We start from the raw sequence: 9,023 nt of genomic DNA, 5'->3' as shown, positions 1-9,023 counted from the left end.
CGGGGTGACTCGGCGAGTTAGGTCGCAGATTGAGTGAAGTTCTGATTATGGGAACTCGACGAGTCACAGGGTTGACTCGGCGAGTAGGGTCAGTCAGGGGTTGACTTAGACTGGGGACTTTGATTTCGACCAAGGGTTGGCCGTTGACTGTTAGGGTTTGGTCAGCGATGTGGCCTTTGGGCCAAGAGAGAGGTAAAATAGTCTTTTACCCATAAGAGGGTGTTATGAGAGGATTTATTCTAGTCTCGAGAGTTTTATTCACGAGAGTATTTGCCTTACGTGTTAGGCGGTGGCGAGTTCTAGATTCAAGTGTGGGGATATCTGCTTTCTGCTTGCCAGGTGAGTCTTCTCACTGTACTTTACCTTGAGTAGGTAACCAGAGTTATGTGAACAGAGTATTTATATGCTATTTGTATGTGATGTGTTGTACTGCATTATTTCTATGTGATTTATGTTGTGCATGTTTATAGAGTTGAAACCGGAAGGTTCCCAGAGTTAGAACCTGAGGGTTCACAGAGTTTGGGTGCACGGACCCATAGAGTTATAGCCTCGAGTGGCTAATATGTGTTATGTGTGGTATTTTGGGGAACTCACTAAGCTTCGTGCTTACAGTGTTTTGTGTGATGTTTTTTTTCAGGTTTCTTTCAGTATCACGGGACGGCACCGGCTTGATTGTACACACCAGAGAAAGAGTCATATTTTGGAGGATCCTGGTTTTCTATGCAAGTGAAAATGGAGTCATGTTTTATAAATCGACTATGAATGAGATTTTAAACAAGTGTTTCTAAGAATAAAATGATTATTTTAAATGAAAAGTTTGCCTTGAAATTTACGGCGTTACAACTGGAAAACACATAAACATCAAAGTGAGTAGGTTGGAACCGGATAAAGTGGGTTTAGAATCAGTAAACCCGGAAACCCAGAATTTTTTGGTGATTACTTACTACTTAGTGGGTTGAACTTTAAAAAATTTCATATTAACATCCCGACTTCAGGGGACTATAAGTCATTGAATATGAAACCGAAATTGACAAAATTATAGTATAAAATCATGTAAAAACTCCAACCTACACTCTGGAAAAAAGCACATGTCAATCTGAATTTAAACAAATGAGATATGCATGTGTTAACATTTTGACAGAATTCAAAGTACAAAAATAAATAGCTGAAAAGTTGAAAATTTTCAGCTTTGATATCCCAACTTTAGGGGGTAGTAAGTCCAAGAATATTAAATCAAAAATGAAAAAATTATAGTGTAAAATCATTTACAAACTCTAAACTACAAGTTGCAAAAAACCGCATGTCAATCCGACTTCAAATGAATTTGATATGCATGTGTTAAAAACTTTCATAGAATACAAAAAACTGAAAAACTAAAAACTTCCAGTTTTGATATCTCAACTTTGGGGGACGGTAAGTCAATGAATATAAAACCTAAAATGACAAACTTATAGTCTAAAATCATGTACAAACTCTAAACTACACCTTGGAAAAAAAAACCTCATGTCAATCCGACTTGAAACGAATGATATATGTATGTTTTAAATGTTTTACAAAAACCGGTTCCGACCCTTAAAAGTGGTTCCGGTTCCTAACATCGGTTCCAGTTCTTAGCCCTGGTTTGCCTGGACCCGATGGACCCAAACCCGAATTACCCGGAACCCAGATAAAACCATTTTTTAAACCCGGAACTGAAACCGGTTCTATATATTTTGGTTCTAATGACTCTGATTCTGGTCCGATTCCGGTTCCGGTCCAATTTTTGGGTTTTAAATCTCATCCCTAATGTGTAGTGTAAAGTACATGACAAAATATAGGGATCAGTTTTTCATTTTTTTTATTTTAAGTGATATGATTGATGGCATAATTCCAAAAGATAGTCCATGTATTTAGTAGGAAATTGCCACTATGTTCCAAAATAGTATGGACTAGCACCATTAGTACAAAATGAATTTTTAAAATGGTTTTCCTCCCTAGGAAATTGTTAAAATAATATTTTACCCTTATTGTTTTGTTTTTTTATTTTTTATATTCTTTATTATTATTCAAATTACACAATAAAAGCACACAAAAATCTAACCATGTGTACTCGACCCCCTCATTAACAAACACCAAATCCATTTATCACACACACACTCTCTCTCTCGATTGTCTAAACCACTGCCAATGCCATCATTCTCGTCGAAAACCACTGTCATCGACTGTAACGACCGTCTTTGAGGTATTATTTTATTTTATATTTCTTAATTTATTGTTGGGCTAAATATAGATAGAAGGATTAAGGAATAGACTTAAGATAGTGGGCCGAGAAAAGTTGGGCTGCCCATAAGTCCTACATTGGGTGTAGCCTTGGCGTACGCGGGGCATACAGGCTCATTGGATTCGGGGGAAGCGAGCACGTACGCGCATAATACGAAGAGGTATGCCTAGCGTATGAAAGCAGATGGCAAACCCTAAGTTTTAGGTTTTAAGACATATAAATACCCCATTATAGCCTCCCATACCTTCCTTACCAGTCCCTCACCCTCAGAAAACCCTAATATGCCCTCATACTCCATTATTGTGTGTGTTTGACTTTTTGAGCTCATTTTTGGTGAAGAAAAACTTGGAAGAAGAGAAGATAAGTTGGAGAAGAAGAACTTGAGTATCTTAAACTCAAGGATCTAGGACTATTGCACCTTTTGGTACTCAAAGGAGGTATAAAGTTTCAAACTTTCCTCTTAGAAGCTTATATCTAGAGTTATGAAGCTTTAGATATTTTTAGGTCCAAAGGATGGACCTTTATCATGCAACTTCGATTTTGGGATTAGGGTTGCCACCCTTGGATCTCAAAGTATCCCTTTAGTAGTAAAGTTTCGACTTTTAAGGCTTTTATGTAGCCATGCATGAGATCTAGCCATTTCTATAGAGATAGTTGCTATTATTATATGTTTGGGCTCATTTGGTGGGTTGCAAACCACCAAGTGATCGACTTTATGGGTTAAGACGAATTATTGGACTCAGATATGTAGTTTGGACGTAGTGTTTTAAGGGATTAAGAAGCTTTAAAGAAATGGCTTAATGGGGGAGTACGTTGGGCGCACATGCTAGTACGCGCAACGTACAACCCATACAAGATGTATGCGTAGTGTACAGAAGACTACGCTCAAATTGTGGGTTTCATGTTACTGGGACTTGGTTTGGACCAAGTTTAGGGTTTAGCAGGTGTTGGGCCATGATGGGCCCTCGGGAGTCAGTTAAGGGCCCAAGGACTAGTTTGGGCTTCGGAGGAAAGCCCATTTGAGGAGTTGGGCTCAATTTAGAAAATTGGGCCATTTGAGAACTTTTACGGGCCTTAGTGGGTTTGGAAGGACTGGAAAAGGATTGGGCCCAGGTCATGGTCTAATTTGGATTAAAGGGGGGGTGGGGGAGGGGGGGTAAAACAGTCATTTTACTCTTATAAGGATTCTCAGTTTTTGATTAAGTGTTTATTTTGGTCATAATAGCCGGGGAGTAGTTGGGCCAGCGGTCAGAGTTACCTTCACATGAGTTTCAGCAGCTAGATTGAGGTGAGTTTTCCTTAAGTACGAACGAGTCGAAGGCACTAATGTCAGCCCATTTATGTATGTTAGTATATGTGGGGCTTAGGCCCGATGCCAGGGTTAGCCCGATGCAGGTTATATGTTTCGGACTTCGGTCCGATGTCGCGGTGGTCCCGAGAATAGTATATGTATGCTTGATGTCTTTGTGATTCATGCACATTATGTGTTATGTATTCCAAGGCAAGCCCGATGCCGAGGTAAGCCCGATGCATAATTAGCTTATATGTTATGTGTACTGGACTTAGGTTCGATGCTGGGGAAAGCCCGAGGAAGTCTATTATGTTTATATGTTATATGCTTATGTTTTATGTGTTTGTTGCTATGATATGTATTCCAGAATTTGGTCCGATGCCGGGCGGGCACGATGCTGGACTTCGATCCGATGTCGGGCGGGGCCTGATGCCGGATTAGTTCGATGTCGGGCAGGGCCCGATGTAGTGGGCAAGGCCCAATATATGTTATTATGTGTTATTTTATGGTATGCAGTATTTGGGGGAGCTCACTAAGCTTCGTTCTTATAGTTTTCAGTTTTGATTTAAGGTACTTCCATTAGCAAGGGGAAGGGCTCGAGATGATAGCATGGCACACACCGCAATTTCAGCCTAGGATTGTTTTAGACTTTGATATTTTGTTATTTGATTTTGATACAGTATTTGACATGATGTTTTGAGATACATGGTTATTGGTTTTTTTATGTTGATGGATGACTTATGGTTTTATTAATGATTTTAAAAACGAAATTTGTGTACTGTATTTATGGGATGTCTCATCGACCTAAATGATTAGGACTGTCTCGCTTTGTCACGCTTCCATTATCTTCACACCAAATGTTTTCTGTTGGAGGTATCAAAATATAACACCTGTTTTTCATTATAAGTATTATTCTTTAAGAATAGGCAGGACTTAATGAAATAAATTGATAGTTAACTCTAAGACGATTCCATGGATATAAAGATCGTCAAAATCGAAGTCCGTATGAGAGAGTTATGATTATCTGAAGTTGAGATAAAAGTACATTTCTATTTTGAGAAAGCTAATGAAAGTCAAAGTAAAATGGTTAATGGCAGTTGGACACGACACAAACTAGTTCTCACTATGGTGCGGAGGTGAACAGAGTCGACGAGACATTTACCGATTGTATATGACACATGGCAACGGCTACAACACACATCGGTTTTACGGATAGAAACACGGCGGCAATACGGCCACCTGATTACCATGATCCGATTTATATAAAGCATAAATATGTGTGTTTTGTGTCATTTGAAGAGTTTTGGCACACGCGATTGGGAAAGAGCCTCAAGCGGTGTTTCTAGAAAATTATTACTGCGTAGTCTTACTATCGTATGGAATACGAGTGTTGAATTACGTGATTAGTCGATGTAACTTTTAACCCATTATTACATAATTATGTTTATATCAAATTTCATAGATGGCTGTTATATCTAAGTATGTATTACGAGAATTCATGATATGGTGCTATTATGTACCCTATGGTAAGCAGATAAATCTTATGGTTAAATACATAGTCTGGAGAGTAAGAGTTATAAAACCTAATTTACAAGAGTTACATGATGTGTTAAATTTAACTAACGACTTATGGAGTTAAGATTATTAGTGGTATGGGGTCTAATATGTTTTAAGATACCACTTTCCACTTTCCTTGGTATGTATTTTTTATGTCTTGAGTATACACAATACCAAACGAGTAGTTTTAGCTAGTGACTTTCTATATAAGATTTTTGGATACTGGATGTTTTTATTTCTAAAAGCAATTAAAAGAAAGCAATGACTTTGTATGTGTGTGTGCTTATTTATTTATATATATATATATATATATATATATATATATATATATATATATATATATATATATATATATATATATATATATATATATATATATATATATATATATATATATATATTAGAGACGGCTCAACCAATATGAGGATCTAAGCAAACCATAAAGTTGGGGCCATTTGGCCTTTAATATACTTCATGTTATAAACTCTCGTCTTTTATCCGGGCTTGTGATCGACAATAATAATCTAAAAATTTTATAAATTGCAGAGTTATAAAAATATTATGTTTTTTTATTTCCTAAAATGCTTGTGAGTGTATATGCATGTTTTAGCCACATCATGTGTCCTAATTTATCATCTTCAAGTTTAGCCACAGGGAACAATTTGATACAACTTTCAATTTCAGACAAATCGACAAAGCCTTCATAGCCAAACTCTTGAAAATGTGAATTGAGGTGATTCAAAAGCTTTTCTCAGATACGTTAATATACATACAGTTCTATAAATATTTTGTAGTCCTTAAGGAATAACCTTTCTAATTAATGATGGAAGAAAAACATTGGATGTTTTACAACTTCTCCAACAGAACTAGAAGCTTCTAACAAATTTTTTTGATCCGCCATGTACAGGTTTTCATATATTGTCATGTTCAATAGTACAAGACTTGTCAGATCTCCAGATGGTCAAAGTCTCAAGAAAAGGGATACTATCATGTTATGAATTTTGAATAGAAAAACTGAGTCTTTAAGATTTAGAATATGCAGTAATCGAAGGAAATACCTCCTGCTTGCTTGCTTGACACAGTGAGTCAAATGGAAAACTAAAAATTTAAAACAATTCCAAACACTTCACACTTGAGCTGCCCCTGGATGACAAACATGAAAAATTATAAGTTACTAAAACATTTAGAAATCTATGAACAATTCTCTAATTTCAAACTTGTGTATCTATATTCATATATGTATATAGATTACATATATGTATACAGATTACAAATCATAAGAGATTATAGTTTCTAAAACCATATTTTCTTCAACCAAAGTTTTAAAATATTATTGTGCTTGATACAACAATCAGTCAATAAACTATATTTGATGCAATGATGCTGTATTATACTCCTAAAGATAATGTATTTGAAACATAAGAACTAAAAAGATAAAATATTGTTGTGCTTACAATCGACAATCGTGAATCGTCAAATCTCAATTGAAAATCAGAGAATGGACCGAGAAGAAGAATAGAGAAGTTGTTGGCTACGTTTCAGACTTTCACTCTTTTGCTTACTAAGTTTTCATGAAGTGAAATTGGAAGGACATTGGAGACGCCAAGAATGAAGAAGAACTTGGTTTACAAATAAAAATCTCAAAATTGTGGCAACTTGGTTTACAACTAAAAATCTATACTCAAAATTGGGGCCCTTTAAGGCAAGATAAAAAATTTATGCCCTTATATATGCATTGTAAAATAGATAAATCATATATATATATATATATATATATATATATATATATATATATATATATATATATATATATATATATATATATATATATATATATATATATATATATATATATATATATATATATAAAACTTATAAAATCAAAATTCAATACATTTTATAAACAAACAAATAATTCAAACAAAAAGCTACAAAAATCACCAACATCGATGTCTTTGTGCATTTTTTGAAGTCTAAACATACCTTTTATTATAAGATTCAATTTTGAAAAACTTTTTTCACACAAGCAAATATAATCGACATTGTCCAAAATATTATATAAGTAACCATCACATTAGGGACATATTCATTCTTCTCGTTTCCACTTCCAAGCTGTCATGGTATCTAAAAAATGAATCATAGAATCAGAATTAAGAACCGATTTTTTGAAAACTATTGTCTAATAGCAACAATAAAATAAATTTACACCTTTCTAGAAACAAGAACAAGAACTAATAGCCACTAACAAGATTTCTAAATAAACAGAAATCAGAACTTCAATAGACAGTATGCTTCTTGATTCACATCGCAGAAGCATGAACCAAAAAGTATAGAAAGGAACTTTAGAAAATTTTATCACAGAAACATGAACAAAAAAGTATAAAAAGGAACTTTAGAATTTTTTTTTATCAAAAGCAAACCACAGTAGCCAGAAAATTACCTGAAGGCAACTTCAAACAACAAATATCAGATACAAAGCAAACAGATTTCGAGTTCAATCAGGAGACAAATCAGAGCTCCAACTCCTAACAAAACCATAAAAAAAGAATAGATTGATGGCAACATGTTTAGAAATAAGTTAGAAAGGAAAATCGAAATCATTCAAAAACAACTCAACCAAATCAGTTAAAGAGAAATAAAAAACCAGTTCTTTCTTTCCTTGTCTCTAATTCAAGTTGAAAACCATAAAATATCCAACATTACAACTCCTAAAAAGCTAAAACAAACCGGTCCATAAGTGATGATTGATGGCAATAGATTAAGAAAGAAACTAGAAAGAAAAATCGAAATCAGTTGAAGAGAAGAGAGCTTACCAAAAGCAGTTGATGGTGATGCTTTTGTTAGTTGTCACTTGCTTCAGATTGAAAAAAAATCTAACTCGGTCTTATCAGTTTAACAATGAGAGGTGATTGAAATCGAACTCAAAAAACAGAAATTAGAGGAGAGGTTGAAAAAATTCGATTAGCAGCAGGTTTAGTGAGAAATCAAACTAAAAAATCAGTCAATTTAGAGTGTTTCTACTCCTATTTCCTTTTTTTTTTTTTGAAATGAAGAATGTAGCCTACTCCTAAACTACAACTTAAATCCATATATGTTCGACTTAAATCCTCAACCTCAAGGAGGGATGGCAACACCAGATACCGCTGGGCAAGAAGCCATTTGGTCTACTCCTATTTCATCAACCGGCGAGTGTCGACTTCTCTATCTCCACACACAACTCGTACGATTTTCAAAGGTATCTGACGATTGACGATTGCAGTTCTCAAGTTTATAATTTGGCGTTCATGCCTCCGGACGATATTCGATCTTCTTATTAGACCAAAGAACGGGGCTTAATTTTTGGACCAAAATAACATGTATATACCATTAATATTTAGATAAAAAAAATATGCCCCTTCTATTTGATGCCTTAGGCCGAAGCCCAACTCGCCTATGTATTGAGTCGGTCCTCTCTCTCTCTCTCTCTCTCTCTCTCTCTCTCTATATATATATATATATATATATATATATATATATATATATATATATATATATATATATAATGAATTTTTTATTCATCCTAAATAGGGGTGACAATTTATGACACGGCATAACAAAAATACACGACACGAAACGAAATTGGGACGAAACTAAAATTTGAATTCGTGTTCGTGTCGTGTTCGTGTTAGCTATAAGAAACACGATGCCGTGTCGTGTCGTGTTCGTGTTCGAAATTCAACACGAAATTGACACGATTTATTAATTTTTTATCGTGTTTTCGTGTTTGTCGTGTTTATCGTGTTTTATTTGATAAATTATTCTTTAAATAAACTAGTTTTTAGTATATGTTATATTTGTCGTGTCCTGTCGTGTTTGTCGTTTTTTACTTTGTTTGTTTTCGTGTTAGTTAAAAAAAACACGACGTTGTGTCGTGTC

This window comes from Lactuca saligna, chromosome 5 (genome assembly GCF_052625555.1).
Source record: "Lactuca saligna cultivar CGN05327 chromosome 5, ASM5262555v1, whole genome shotgun sequence".
NCBI classification, from domain to species: domain Eukaryota; kingdom Viridiplantae; phylum Streptophyta; class Magnoliopsida; order Asterales; family Asteraceae; genus Lactuca; species Lactuca saligna.
The sequence above is the reverse complement of the archived record's forward strand: the minus strand, read 5'-3'. Positions refer to the sequence as shown.